This window comes from Thalassophryne amazonica, chromosome 23 (genome assembly GCF_902500255.1).
Source record: "Thalassophryne amazonica chromosome 23, fThaAma1.1, whole genome shotgun sequence".
In the NCBI taxonomy this organism is placed as follows: domain Eukaryota; kingdom Metazoa; phylum Chordata; class Actinopteri; order Batrachoidiformes; family Batrachoididae; genus Thalassophryne; species Thalassophryne amazonica.
Window position 1 is genome coordinate 1125705 of NC_047125.1, and position 15988 is coordinate 1141692.

A 15988-nucleotide genomic window follows, 5' to 3' on the forward strand; every position below is an offset into this window, starting at 1 on the left:
CCAAACTCACATCACACATTGAGCTCCCTCTGGTTGTACAACTGCACTCAGTTTCAAAAAATGTCTTTTTGCATATTTTTGAAGAATTTTTCATTTTTTAAATATTCAATAGCGTCATCGTTATAAGGTGACTTGAGATGGAGAAACTTTCAACGGAAAGTAATAAGTACGGTGGGATGGATGGTCTCGTTCAGCCATACTTTATTATGAAATATATGGATATGATCCAAATATTTACAGATGGATCTAAAGATCCAGTTACAGAAAAGACAGACACAGCGGTTTACATTCCCCAATTTGATAAGTTGATATTGATAATAAAAAGACCATTTAGCTGCCTTTTCTGTGGAACTGTTGGGAATTTTTTCTTGCACTGTGGTGGGTAGAAGAGCTGAAGTTCTGTCACCAGATCATCTGTTCAGATTCAATGGCAGCATTAATCCACATTTCAAATGACAAATCTGTTTGCAGGTCAAACCTGATCAGTGAGATTCTTCAAAGCCAATTTAAACTACAGCAACAGAAAGTCAAACCGATCATCAAGACAGAAATGAACAAAGTGTGACAAAAGCAACAGGACAGAGAATCTAAGGGTCAGTTTTTATATAAAATTCAGGGACAGGTTGTATCAAGGAGACAGGAGAGATGGAGTCACAGGGAAGAAGAAGTAATCACACGACTACGTACAGATCACACAGGTTTAAATCAAACTCTCAACATCATTTGAAAACATGAAACCGGTCAGTGTTTGAGATGCAGCAGAAGAGACGGCTGAGCACGTGTTACTGAAGTGACAAGAACATAACAGACAAAGAAGAATTCTATTAGACAATGACAGAACACCAGGACACAACAGTTTAACACTCAAGGGGTTACTTTCTTTTTCTACACTGATACCACCAGCTTGGAGGCGTATTATCATATTTAAATGGAACAGAGTTATTCAACAGAATATAGTACAGTGTAATTTCCTCCACCTTTTTTTTCTCCCCCTCCCTTATCAACCACATTTCCTCATTAATATAACATACATCAGACTTCATTAATGCTCCTCAGCCCAACAGTTGGTGGCAGTAATGCATCATGTAGGTTTCCAAAACGCCAAAAAACTCGATAGAAGAAGAAGAATCCAACGAAGAAGAACTTTCCTGTTGGCGGTCGAGGCTAAAGCTAGTTAGCTGGAGACGCTGGAAACTCTTCTCTGAACAGATCAAACTTCACTCTGTGAGCCTCGAATATGTTTTTTGAAGAGCTCCAGAAGCAAAAAGATCGACAGTAAACCGGAAGAAGAAGAAAAGGTGACGTTAGCGCGAAAAGGTGGAAGAGCTGAGAAGGTTGTTGAAACAGCGGCTAACTGCTGCTAATGCTGAGATATTTGAGTTGGTAGAAACAAACAGATCGCAGAGCAGCAAGAAGAAACGAGTGGATTTAAAGAAGAGAAGAAACTAGTCAACGTGCTGGAAGCTGTTTTCAAGTCTGAAGTTCTCTGATCCAGAGCAGGTTTGTCCACTAAACTTTTGTATTCAGGTCTCTGTTTAAACAATGGAAACGTGGCTCTGCACCAGGTTGTTACATTCTCAGCGTCGTCATGACGATTTTCAAGTTTAGGGTGTTTGGGTCCTGATAAATACGAAATGAGGGTAAAATGTAACGAAATGGAGCAGATTGAACCAGACTGACTCCAAATAATTACTTTTATTTAATTCTTGAGCTTTTGTTTTTGTGAGATGAGCTCAGTTCATGTAGTTGGGACAGGTGCGCCATCTGGTGTTCAAGAGATGAAACTTCAGTCAATAAGTCAAGTCTGCTCCATTTCGCTCCGTTTAACCCCCGTTTCGTTATTATCAGTCCCATTTAGCTTAAAAATAAAGTAATTAATTGAATCATATTTAGAGTCAGTCTGCTCCATTTCGTTACTTTTTAACCCCCATTTCATGATTATTAGGCTCCATTTCGCTCCATTTCATTCATTTCTTATTTTAGTATAGCTGGAGTGTTCACTCTGTTTTCTCAAATAATTTTGCTTAAATTCGCTGTAACTAGGTTTAAGGATATGATTCCTTCTTTATGTTCTCTAATGCCATATACCAACACAGTGCAGAGTAGCTACCTAAACTCTGTAAGTGAGATAGAGTATCTCGTCAATAGTTTTACATCCTCATTGAAGACAACTTTGGATGCTGTAGCTCCTCTAAAAAAGAGAGCTTTAAATCAGAAGTGCCTGACTCCGTGGTATAACTCACAAACTCATAGCTTAAAGCAGATAACCTGTAAGTTGGAGAGGAAATGGCGTCACACTAATTTAGAAGCTCTTCACTTAGCCTGGAAAAAGAGTCTGTTGCTCTATAAAAAAGCCCTCCGTAAAGCTAGGACATCTTTCTACTCATCACTAATTGAAGAAAATAAGAACAACCCCAGGTTTCTTTTCAGCACTGTAGCCAGGCTGACAAAGAGTCAGAGCTCTATTGAGCTGAGTATTCCATTAACTTTAAATAGTAATGACTTCATGACTTTCTTTGCTAACAAAATTTTAACTATTAGAGAAAAAATTACTCATAACCATCCCAAAGACGTATCGTTATCTTTGGCTGCTTTCAGTGATGCCGGTATTTGGTTAGACTCTTTCTCTCCGATTGTTCTGTCTGAGTTATTTTCATTAGTTACTTCATCCAAACCATCAACATGTTTATTAGACCCCATTCCTACCAGGCTGCTCAAGGAAGCCCTACCATTATTTAATGCTTCGATCTTAAATATGATCAATCTATCTTTGTTAGTTGGCTATGTACCACAGGCTTTTAAGGTGGCAGTAATTAAACCATTACTTAAAAAGCCATCACTTGACCCAGCTATCTTAGCTAATTATAGGCCAATCTCCAACCTTCCTTTTCTCTCAAAAATTCTTGAAAGGGTAGTTGTAAAACAGCTAACTGATCATCTGCAGAGGAATGGTCTATTTGAAGAGTTTCAGTCAGGTTTTAGAATTCATCATAGTACAGAAACAGCATTAGTGAAGGTTACAAATGATCTTCTTATGGCCTCGGACAGTGGACTCATCTCTGTGCTTGTTCTGTTAGACCTCAGTGCTGCTTTTGATACTGTTGACCATAAAATTTTATTACAGAGATTAGAGCATGCCATAGGTATTAAAGGCACTGCGCTGCGGTGGTTTGAATCATATTTGTCTAATAGATTACAGTTTGTTCATGTAAATGGGGAATCTTCTTCACAGACTAAAGTTAATTATGGAGTTCCACAAGGTTCTGTGCTAGGACCAATTTTATTCACTTCATACATGCTTCCTTTAGGCAGTATTATTAGATGGTATTGCTTAAATTTTCATTGTTACGCAGATGATACCCAGCTTTATCTATCCATGAAGCCAGAGGACACACACCAATTAGCTAAACTGCAGGATTGTCTTACAGACATAAAGACATGGATGACCTCTAATTTCCTGCTTTTAAACTCAGATAAAACTGAAGTTATTGTACTTGGCCCCACAAATCTTAGAAACATGGTGTCTAACCAGATCCTTACTGTGGATGGCATTACCCTGACCTCTAGTAATACTGTGAGAAATCTTGGAGTCATTTTTGATCAGGATATGTCATTCAAAGCGCATATTAAACAAATATGTAGGACTGCTTTTTTGCATTTACGCAATATCTCTAAAATCAGAAAGGTCTTGTCTCAGAGTAATGCTGAAAAACTAATTCATGCATTTATTTCCTCTAGGCTGGACTATTGTAATTCATTATTATCAGGTTGTCCTAAAAGTTCCCTAAAAAGCCTTCAGTTAATTCAAAATGCTGCAGCTAGAGTACTGACGGGGACTAGAAGGAGAGAGCATATCTCACCCATATTGGCCTCTCTTCATTGGCTTCCTGTTAATTCTAGAATAGAATTTAAAATTCTTCTTCTTACTTATAAGGTTTTGAATAATCAGGTCCCATCTTATCTTAGGGACCTCGTAGTACCATATCACCCCAATAGAGTGCTTCGCTCTCAGACTGCAGGCTTACTTGTAGTTCCTAGGGTTTGTAAGAGTAGAATGGGAGGCAGAGCCTTCAGCTTTCAGGCTCCTCTCCTGTGGAACCAGCTCCCAATTCAGATCAGGGAGACAGACACCCTCTCTACTTTTAAGATTAGGCTTAAAACTTTCCTTTTTGCTAAAGCTTATAGTTAGGGCTGGATCAGGTGACCCTGAACCATCCCTTAGTTATGCTGCTATAGACGTAGACTGCTGGGGGGTTCCCATGATGCACTGTTTCTTTCTCTTTTTGCTCTGTATGCACCACTCTGCATTTAATCATTAGTGATCGATCTCTGCTCCCCTCCACAGCATGTTTTTTTCCTGGTTCTCTCCCTCAGCCCCAACCAGTCCCAGCAGAAGACTGCCCCTCCCTGAACCTGGTTCTGCTGGAGGTTTCTTCCTGTTAAAAGGGAGTTTTTCCTTCCCACTGTAGCCAAGTGCTTGCTCACAGGGGGTCGTTTTGACCGTTGGGGTTTTACAAAATTATTGTATGGCCTTGCCTTACAATATAAAGCGCCTTGGGGCAACTGTTTGTTGTGATTTGGCGCTATATAAAAAAATTGATTGATTGATTGATTGATTGAAATTGTTTGAAATTCGTCATTTTTCAGCCATGTTGAGTGATTTTTCTTACCTCCATTGATTTCTTGTATAAACTCATAAAGCAGCCACCAGTTTAGAAAAAAAACATTCATAGACACAAAAAAGACAATTCACAGACAAAAAAAAAAGACTATTTATAGACAAGGACCATTCATAGACGTTTGTAGAATCATTCATTATTTATTAAAACACAGCACTGTCACAGGTGATGCAGGGATGTTCCATGGAATATCCCTGCTAACACCAGACCGATTTTTATGTCTGGTGCAGGTCTCTTTTTATAAGTGACAGTTCCTTTAACACAAGTGTGATCTATCAGTAGTATGAGTTGAACATAGACATTATAAAGAGGAGACGCTGTATCGACCGCTGCTGTCTTTTGGTACTGATGAGCCGTGGGGCCGCCGTCTTGCAGCGGTCATCTGACCCGCTGTACTCAGTGCTGTTCAACAGTGCTGTTTTTTCTGCATACGTCTTACATGTAGCCATGATACAGGACAAATGGTTTGTATTTTAATATTCATATTGTGATTAACAGTAATAGAATATTCTGATATAGCCTTAACTGTAGACAGGTATTTTGCAAACACTGGAATCGTACACACATTATACATATAATACACACACTAATATATGATACAGAGGGCAGATAGTGGCAGTAAAGTCAACTGTTTTTGTAATTTGAAGAGGAAATATATGATTAGGCTATAAATAAATATTTCTATATACAAACAAAATACTTATGAATACATTATATTTCTATATACAACATACAATAGATATGAGTTATAACACAGATGTGATCTGTCAGAAGTATGACTTGACAATATATGATTAGGCTATAAATAAATATGTCTATGCACAAACAAAATACTAACAAATGAGTACATTATATGACTTGACTTCTGTGCCTTTTTTTTCTGGTCTATGAATGGTCTGTGTCTATGAATCATCTGGTTACCATTTGAAGTGCAGCTCCATCCAGAAGTAGTCCAGGAGCCAGTCATCAATTTTGACCTGATTGGTACCACTGAAGGTGACCAAACGACACAGAATCCCGCCTCAGTGTACCACAGCCGACACAAAAATGTATGATAACCATCACAGGGTGGTAGCTGTAGCCACCGAAGGGGTCAATGAAGAATTACACAGCGGTCCAATCATGTTAAAAACTATATCACATTTTTTGTCTGATCATAATGATTTCAAAATGGCATAGTTTGAAACATCTATGACAGAATGTTATGGGGTAAAAACAGCAAAAATGGTGACAAAGGTCAATTTCAGTTTGTACAGGGGTCAAAAGTTAAAGTTGCTCCAATTTCAGTAAAAAATAATGCACATTACTGGTTGAATTAAAAGGATTAATAAATGAAATAGTTTTGACTGTGCTGAATGTTTGGTCTCAAAAGTAAATGTCAAACAAGGTCGACGTCCGTTGGATTCTATGTCATGTGACATGTTACCCCGTAACATAACTAAGCATGACAGATGGTGCAAAGTATTTCTTTTTAAAATGCTATTAACTCAACCATTACAGAAATTCACTGTGTGTCAAACTGTGTCAATGGCCAACAAACCATCCGCTGTTCTTCCCGATGGCGCTCGAACCACCCATCCAAGATGGTCAAAACCAGATGGTATGTTGGGTGGATGCTTAGCATGCAGCAACAAGGCAAAGATGGCCGTCCCCTCACTTTACAGTAAATCACTCTATGTCAAACAAGGTCAAATTTGATTTGAGTGTGGACTCTAGTTCTCATATACACTCAACAAAAATATAAATGCAACAGTTTTTGTTTTGCTCCCATTTTGTATGAGATGAACTCAAAGATCTAAAACTTTTTCCACATACACAATATCACCATTTCCCTCAAATATTGTTCACAAACCAGTCTAAATCTGTGATAGTGAGCACTTCTCCTTTGCTGAGATAATCCATCCCACCTCACAGGTGTGCCATATCAAGATGCTGATTAGACACCATGATTAGTGCACAGGTGTGCCTTAGACTGCCCACAATAAAAGGCCACTCTGAAAGGTGCAGTTTTGTTTTATTGGGGGGGATACCAGTCAGTATCTGGTGTGACCACCATTTGCCTCATGTAGTGCAACACATCTCCTTCGCATAGAGTTGATCAGGTTGTTAATTGTGGCCTGTGGAATGTTGGTCCACTCCTCTTCAATGGCCGTGCGAAGTTGCTGGATATTGGCAGGAACTGGTACACGCTGTCGTATACGTCGGTCCAGAGCATCCCAAACATGCTCAATAGGTGACATGTCCGGTGAGTATGCCGGACATGCAAGAACTGGGACATTTTCAGCTTCCAAGACTTGTGTACAGATCCTTGCAACATGGGGCCGTGCATTATCCTGCTGCAACATGAGGTGATGTTCTTGGATGTTGGCACAACAATGGGCCTCAGGATCTCGTCACGGTATCTCTGTGCATTCAAAATGCCATCAATAAAATGCACCTGTGTTCTTCGTCCATAACAGACGCCTGCCCATACCATAACCCCACCGCCACCATGGGCCACTCGATCCACAACATTGACATCAGAAAACTGCTCACCCACACGACACCACACACGCTGTCTGCCATCTGCCCTGAACAGTGTGAACCAGGATTCATCGGTGAAGAGAACACCTCTCCAACGTGCCAAATGCCAGCAAATGTGAGCATTTGCCCACTCAAGTCGGTTATGATGACGAACTGGAGTCAGGTCGAGACCCCGATGAGGACGACGAGCATGCAGATGAGCTTCCCTGAGATGGTTTCTGACAGTTTGTGCAGAAATTCTTTGGTTATGCAAACCGATTGTTTCAGCAGCTGTCCGAGTGGCTGGTCTCAGACGATCTTGGAGGTGAACATGCTGGATGTGGAGGTCCTGGGCTGGTGTGGTTACACGTGGTCTGCGGTTGTGAGGCTGGTTGGATGTACTGACAAATTCTCTGAAACGCCTTTGGAGACGGCTTATGGTAGAGAAATGAACATTCAATACACGAGCAACAGCTCTGGTTGACATTCTTGCTGTCAGCATGCCAATTGCACGCTCCCTCAAATCTTGCGACATCTGTGGCATTGTGCTGTGTCATAAAACTGCACCTTTCAGAGTGGCCTTTTATTGTGGGCAGTCTAAGGCACACCTGTGCACTAATCATGGTGTCTAATCAGCATCTTGATATGGCACACCTGTGAGGTGGGATGGATTATCTCAGCAAAGGAGAAGTGCTCACTATCACAGATTTAGACTGGTTTGTGAACAATATTTGAGGGAAATGGTGATATTGTGTATGTGGAAAAAGTTTTAGATCGAGTTTATCTCATACAAAATGGGAGCAAAACCAAAAGTGTTGCGTTTATATTTTTGTTGAGTGTATAACCTCTTTGGTTGGAGCATAACTAGCAAGGCTACTTTGTGTTGCTAGTTTTAACAAAAAAAAGTTATGATCATAATTGAGCCTTTAAAAAGTAGCATTTTAACATTGAATAAGTGTTTAATAAAATGGTTATAGTAAAAATATGTTGAAAAAAGGCTTGAAAGTGAAAGTTTATTCAACGTCTAGACGTTGAATAAATGGCCAAAAGGTCTTTGAACATGTGTATCAGATGGTAAAAAGTGCTGTAGAAATGCAGTCCATTGTTTTGCTTTTGTGAACAGCAACTTTACAAACTATGAATTAAATTATTCGGCTTATATATTTTTAATGAGTTGTAATGTCACTATAGATGTGTTTATATCATATTTGATGTCTTCTGACATCTTGTTCAAAAGTCACATTTCAAATGCCAACAGGCAGCCTGTTCCACAAGATACGACCACGGCAAAAAAGGGCTCTGAAGCCTGCTGACTTCTTTTTAACCCTTGAGACACAGAGCAAATCTGCATCCAAGGACCACAGGGCACGAGGAGGCACATAAGGCTGAACAAGTTCAGCAAAATAGTTGAGTTTATGACCGTTTAGAGCCTGAAATGTCTAACAAAATCTTGAAATCTAGTCCTTGAGTTGGTGAAGGGAAGCCACAATGTCTGTGATCAAACCTCCTGGTTTTCAACAAAACTCAAGCAACAGTAATTCTGTACCATCTGTAGACATCCTACACTATTTTATAGCAATCCAGAAAATAAAACGCTGCAATAGTCAGTTGTGGAAGACAAGGACGTGAATTACAATTTGTGAAGTTTAAAACAAATGCTGATGTACATTTCCACTTTATCAGTTCCATCAGTGCAATAACTTACTGTCATCAGGTCAAACTCACCACTGATACTTTATTTTAATGAGTGTTGTTCAAACATTTATTGTTAAATTAATTGTATTGTTTCTTTACAGACATGCAGCCGTTGTTGGTGATTAAAGAAGAAACTCTCCCTGAACACCAGGAATGGAATCTGAGTGTTGACCAGGAGGACATTAAAGAAGAAGAGAAGCTGTGGATAAGTCAGCAGGGAGAGCAGCTTCAGCAGCTGGAGGAGGCAGATCTCACCAAGTTTGGTTTCACTTTCGTCCCTGTGAAGAGTGAAAATGATGATGAAAAACCAGAGTCATCACAGCTTCATCAAAGCCGAAGTGATGAGAGCACAGAGGCTGAGCCTGTAGCCAGCAGCTCATCTGTACACAGAACACTGACAGCAGAAGCTGATGGAGAGGACGATGGAGGACCACAACCAGCCAGCAACTCAGGTCCAAACAGTCATTTACAACCAGATACCAGTGGCAGGAGTTCAGACAGTTCTGGAACTGACACTGATGACAGTTATGACTGGAAACACACCAGAGAACCTCAGTCAAGTTTTAACTGTCGGAAAAATACCAATATTGTTCGTTCAGGCAACACTGATGAGAAACAATTTAAAGGCTCTAAATATGGAAAAGCATCTGGTCACATGAACAACTCAGAGAAAAAAAAGGAGAGGCAATCAAGCAGGAAACCATTTAGCTGTTCTGATCAGAGTAAAAGACAAAAACAGAAGGGCACTCTGAACAAACAGATTAGAATTCAGACAGGACAAAAAGCATTTGTCTGTTCTGAGTGTGGTCAAAGATTTGGACGAAAGGGCGCCCTGAAAACACACATGATAATTCACACAGGACAAAAAGCATTTGTCTGTTCTGAGTGTGGTCAAAGATTTGGACAAATGGGCCACCTGAAAACACACATGATAATTCATACAGGACAAAAAGCATTTGTCTGTTCTGAGTGTGGTCAAAGATTTGGGCGAAAGTGCGCCTTGAAAACACACATGATAATTCATACAGGACAAAAAGCATTTGTCTGTTCTGATTGTGGTCAAAGATTTGCACTAAAGAGCACCCTGAAAACACACATGATAATTCATACAGGACAAAAAGCATTTGTCTGTTCTGAGTGTGGTCAAAGATTTGCACTAAAGGGTGCCCTAAACAGACACATGATAATTCATACAGGACAAAAAGCATTTGTCTGTTCTGAGTGTGGTAAAAGGTTTGGACTAAAGGGCAACCTGAAAACACACATGATAATTCATACTGGACAAAAAGCATTTGTCTGTTCTGAGTGTGGTCAAAGGTTTGGACGAAAGGGCCACCTGAACAGACACATGATAATTCATACCAGACACACCATTTAGCTGTTCTGATCAGAGTAAAAGACAGAAACAGAAGGGTGCGCCGAATACACACGAGCGCGGTTGTCTGCAATTAAGGGAACAATCACCATCTTGAAGAGAGCCCTTGGATGCAATGCCAGCTCTGGTTAGTATAACCATAGAGCCTAGGGTGCAACTTTAGACCCCAGGTTTGGGGCCCACTGCATTCTTTTAAAAAGACATCAAAGATAAATGAAAAAACAAAGGTGAAAAGGGATTCTGTTGGCTCGTGGAAACAGTCCATAAGTTCTCCAAACACATTGGTATGGAATTTTGACTGGATAAATGCTGAAAATGCACAATCAAAAAAGGAAAAAAGAGGAAAAACAAAACATAGTTAGATGAAGGGAGCTACATTAAAGATTTGGCTGAAGACTCCACATACAAATACTTGGGAATAGAAGAAAATGCTACAATAGAGCATAAGAAAATGAGGGAGAAAAAAAAACAAAATACAAGAATACCTCAACCACTTAAAAAGATCAGCCAAACAGAGTTGACACTGAAGAACAAGATCATCATGGAGATAACTTGGATATTAAGGAAGTTGAGACAAAATATGAAGGAAAAAGTCCAACTCGGCCCTGTTGTTTCATCCATTCATTAAGGCCAGGAAAACAAGCTCGATTCCCAACACAAAAATGCCCATAACTTCCTTAATACTTAAGATAATCACATGATTTTGGTGTCATTTTAAAGGGTTTTTTATGTTCTTTCTGAATTCACAGTCAGATTTTCTATTGGTATGGGATAGAATTATTATACACGTCCCTACATAAACCAGTTTGCAATACCAGTGGTGACCTGTGGGTTTGGCATAGTAGACTGGCCACAGTGTGAGCTTAATAAGTTGGATATGAAAACCAGGAAGATGCTCACCCTCCACAAAGTCACACACAGAAATCAGTGCATGGACAGAATATATCTCCCTCACAGAGAAGGCGGCCTGGGTCTCACTGAAATCAACCAGGCCTACAGAGCATTGATAATAAGTATTGAACAGTACATGAAGAGCTCTGAAGTAGAAGACATGAAAAAGGTCACACATCATTACGAGAAGACCTTATCCGAACAGACCTCAGTCACCAAACTGGCAAAAAAAACTTTGGTGGAGAACTCTTACAAGAGAGAGAAAGCTGGGGGGACTTCCGGTAGCGCGCACAAGATGGACGCTTAAAGCGATGCTCTGATTTCAGCCTTTGATAACCCCAAAACTCAGTCTTTTTGTCAAAAAACTTGCATTGAAAATATATTGAAAATGAATGGGGATAGACAATTGAGGTCCGGGACGAAGGACAAGAAAATTGGTATGAGTTCCAGCCATGCTAGTCCAGTTACCTTGGATGATAACGGCACAGAAGAAGCTAACGCAGTCGCCATAAGTAGCACCATCCACTCTGTTTTAAGTGAAGTTATGGCTAAGGAGTTGGACGAACTAAAGTCACAAATGAAAAATGTTCTTTCTGACTTTTGGGAAATAATGAAAGGTGACATGAAGGCTCAAATGGATGAGCTACACACTAACACCAACCAGGAAATACAAGCAGCTACCAGTCAGATTGAGAATGCTACGCAACGCCTGGTGGAGGTTGATAAAACTGGCTGCAGGAGACAAGTGGGACCTGGTTGTGAAGGACACTTTACTGGGTCTTTTCAACAACCAGCGAGTTTTACAAAATAAGTTGTCAGAGCTGGAGAGTCGCTCTCGCTGTAACAACATTTGCATATATGGAGTCCCAGAGAATGAGCTCCCCGAAGGCACCCCCCACTGCACTGTTTGTTGAGAACTTAATAATGACTGAGCTCGGGGACAGTCTGGACATCCAACAAGGGACAGCCCTGGGGATTGAGCGGGCTCACTGAACTTTGGGTCTCAGGCCGACAAACAGCTGGACATTCAAAACAAACGTGTTTATTTTGATCACGATTATGCAGCAGACGTACAGCAGAAAAGAAAGGAATACATCCCAATTAAGAAAGTGCTGAAAGAAAATCAAATCTGCTTTCAAATGCCCTTCACGAAGATACAAATACATTTCCAGACTGGGACTATTACCTGTAACGACGCTAGAGAAGCTTCTGAGGAGATGGAGAAGTGGGGCTACACGATCGGACCACTATGAGTGAAAAAGGCCAGTGAGCACAACGCGGACACCTGATCCAAACTCCTGCCATGGCGTGGGGGGGGGGGCACCGTGCCAACAGCAACTACCAGGAGACCATCAGGGAACGGCTGCAGGAGTTTCAAAGACCCGAGGACACTGAACACGAAGTCTGAAGTGCTCTTTAAGTTGGGACGGTCATGATCACACAGTTTACAGCTCTATTAATTTAGAAGTGTGTTAGTGAAGATGAGCAGATATTAAAAATACAGATAGGGTCATCTAAATAGGGTTATAGTAATCAGAAAACTCGTTTTGTGCTTGTTTTCTTTTTTAAGTGTTAGTAGATGTCCCGTTTTGCAGAGGGTTAGTTAAAGACGGGTGATTTCGGTGTGGTATTGATTAGCTACCTATTTGCTGGTGTTTTACCCACAGAGTAAATTGGTGAGGGGCCCCACCTTGTGGCCGCATCCCCTCTTTATTTTTAGAGGAGTTGTTTCTTGTTCTCAGATGGAAGCCTCATTCAGTTGCAAGTTTGTTCTTGGTTCCTTTTTCTACGGACAGTCATTTTTCGAGTTTTGTTTTTTCTTTTGTTTGAGGGCACAGGATTACATGTAATAGGTACAGGAAATATTTCAAGAAGACGTTTCAATACTATAACTTTTTGTCACTAAACGTAAATGGTCTAACCAGTCCCATAAAATGAAGTAAAATAATAGCAAAATTGAAAAGCGAGAAAGTTCATATCACCTTACTGCAAGAAACACACTTGGCCTATACAGAACACAGAAAGCTCAAAAAGATGTTTTTTTGTAACAGCTTCTTCTCTTCGCATAAATCAGGAAATAAGAGGGGAGTGGCTATATTAATTTCAAATAAAGTTAATTTTGAATATAGTTCTGAACTTCATGATCAAGAAGATAGATTTGTTCTTGTCAAAGGGAAAATAGAGGGAAAACATAACTTTATTCAATATATATTCCCCCCCAAGCCCAATCTCCTTTTTTAAATAGGTTTTTGACTTGATAGTTTCTGAAAAACATGGCACTATGATATGTGCAGGGGACTTTAACTTACTGATGAATCCCTCACTGGGCACAGCTAACAGAGAGGAAAAAGAATTCTATTGAAATTTGGGTAAATAAGACTTTTAGGCTTAACGGATGTGTGGCGAGGCCTGCATGGATGAGAGAAAGACTTTACATTTTATTCAGTTTGCCATAATATGTATTCAAGAATTGATTACTTCTTAATGTTTAATCATGAGCTCCATAGAGTGAAATTCTGTAAAATAGGACAAAGGGATCTCTCAGACCATGCAGGTCTCCTTTTGAACCTACACTTGGATGAAGATAGAAAGAAAAGAAACTGGAGACTAAACATTGGTATGTTAAACATTGAGGCACATATAAAAGCAATAGAAGATGAATATAGGGAGTTTTATCCATAAATGGCAATGGGAAGTTAGTGCATCCATTCTTTGGGATACAGCTAAAGCATACGTTCGGGGCAAGCTTATAGCCAAAGCTGCATTTCGGGGAAAAAAATGAAATCAGAACGATTACAAGATTTGAAAAATAGACTTAGAGCTCTGGAAAAATTGCATAGTCATAATAAAGATTTTTCACTATTAACCTTAATGCGACCTATCAAACAGGAGATAGAAAAAAAACTTAAGGTACATTAAGCAGAAGTACTACTGGCTTAAGAGACTACATAAGCAACGAGAAGAGAGGGCAGTTCATAAAATTAAGAGATCCCAATTCAAATAAAATCAGAACTAAATTAAGTAAAATTCATAGATCCTTTGAAAAATATTATACATCGCTGTGCACACAAAAAGGAAATCTGACAGTCATAAAATTGATGAACTCTTGGATTCATTAGATTTTCCTTCCCTGGGTAAAAACTGTAATGATACCCTCACAGAAGAAATTTCAGATTTTGAAATTAAAGCAATCTCTGCTTTAAAGACTAGCAAATCCCCTGGCACGGATGGGTATCCAGCATAATTTTACAAGTCAGAGAACCACTCCTCCCTTTGCTTAAAGAATGTTTTAATGGTATTATGGGGGGAAAGCCTCCTTCCACTGTCTTGGAAAGAGGCTTTCATTTCTGTAATTCATAAAGAAGGGAAAAACAAATTAGATTGCAACGGAAAAGTGTCTTCTACAACAGAGAGATCCCAGCAGGAAGACATTGAAGGAGGTGCAATCAAACCTGATATTGTCATGTGGAACAAGCAAGAGAAAACAGCCAAAATCATCGATGTGACAGTCCCCAATGACTATGGCCTGAATTGAGCTGAAAGGGGGAAAATCACAAAATACCAAGACCTGAAAAATGACCTGTGAACAACATGGTCATTGAAAGAATTAGATATCATGCCACTTGTGGTGGAGCAACAGGCCTTGTAAAGAAATGCCATGAGTCAATCCCTGGTCACCCAAGTGTCCATGAGGTGCAGTTATCAGCAATTAAAGGAGCGATCACCGTCTTGAAGAGAGCCCTCGGATACAATGGCAGCAATGTTGAGGGTCCAACTAACATTCTATTAAAAAGAAATCCAAGAGCAAAAACAAAGGTGGCCGTCAGTGTGTGAGAAGATTTGGACTAAAAGGTGGTGTGAAGGTGTGATGTGTTTGGATGTTCATGGTGTTTAATCTGTCAGCAAGGTGTTGCAGTCGTCGAGGTGTGAGATGGCATCTGTCAGGAGTCCTGTTGTATGTTGGGAAACATTCTCATTCTCTGAATGTTGTAATGTTGAAATTGTAAATTTTGTTGAAAATATGGAATATTTTTCGGTAAAAGCTAAAACTTATCCAGATTTTTTCCTCCTTCAGTTTTTGGTGGATTTTGATTATCATGTTTCTGTTTGCTTCATGGAAGCACTGTTCACAAATCTTCTTCACAAAATATTAAAATTTTGAGTTGTTTTGAAAAATGTAATTTTTTTTATCATGAAAATATTGAAATACTTCAAAACACATTTTCTCCTTCAGTTTTTGATTTTTATTCTGATGAGTTTGATTCATCTAAACACTGTTCACAATTCTTCCTCACAAAAGTTAGAATTTTTGTCATTAAATACTGTTTGGAAAACAATAAAATTCAACCAAAATGCTTATTTTCCTCCAATTTCTTATACATTTTAATTCTGATTTATTTATTTTATTTTATTTATTTATGCAATTCCTTAAAGTTCTGTTTTAAATTACAGAATTTTAAATTTGGGCAAAGTACTGACTTTTAGTCATGAAAACTGAAATACATCCAAAGTTGGTTAAGTTTTCAAAATACCTGAGAGAGAAAAACTTCACTAAAACAAGATAACATGGAAGAAAATTTACAGATTGTCATTAAAGTTTTGGAGAAGAACCTCAACTTCCAGTAAATTTCTGTCCTCTGATCCAGTCGACACACTGCTGTCAACATTTCAGCTGCTACTTCAGGTTTCATTCAAAAGTCTATTTACTCAATAGTGTAAACACTAAAATGACTCTTTCAGAATTTACAGCTGTTGGTAAAGAATTTTATTTGTGGTGTGTCATCATTTTCCTCACCTGCATAGTGCAGGGAAATAATTAGGAGAATAAACCCGGGTGAGCTCTGGT

General features: G+C 39.4%; 1 long non-coding RNA gene across 1 annotated transcript; it reads left to right on the forward strand.

The window, feature by feature from the left end:
- Window positions 1-1336: 1336 nt before the first annotated feature.
- Window positions 1337-10530, forward strand: LOC117504904. The gene is made up of 3 exons (XR_004558963.1): window positions 1337-1500; window positions 2335-2337; window positions 10520-10530. It is a non-coding gene; the product is annotated as an uncharacterized LOC117504904 (long non-coding RNA).
- The last annotated feature ends 5458 nt before the right edge of the window (window positions 10531-15988 follow it).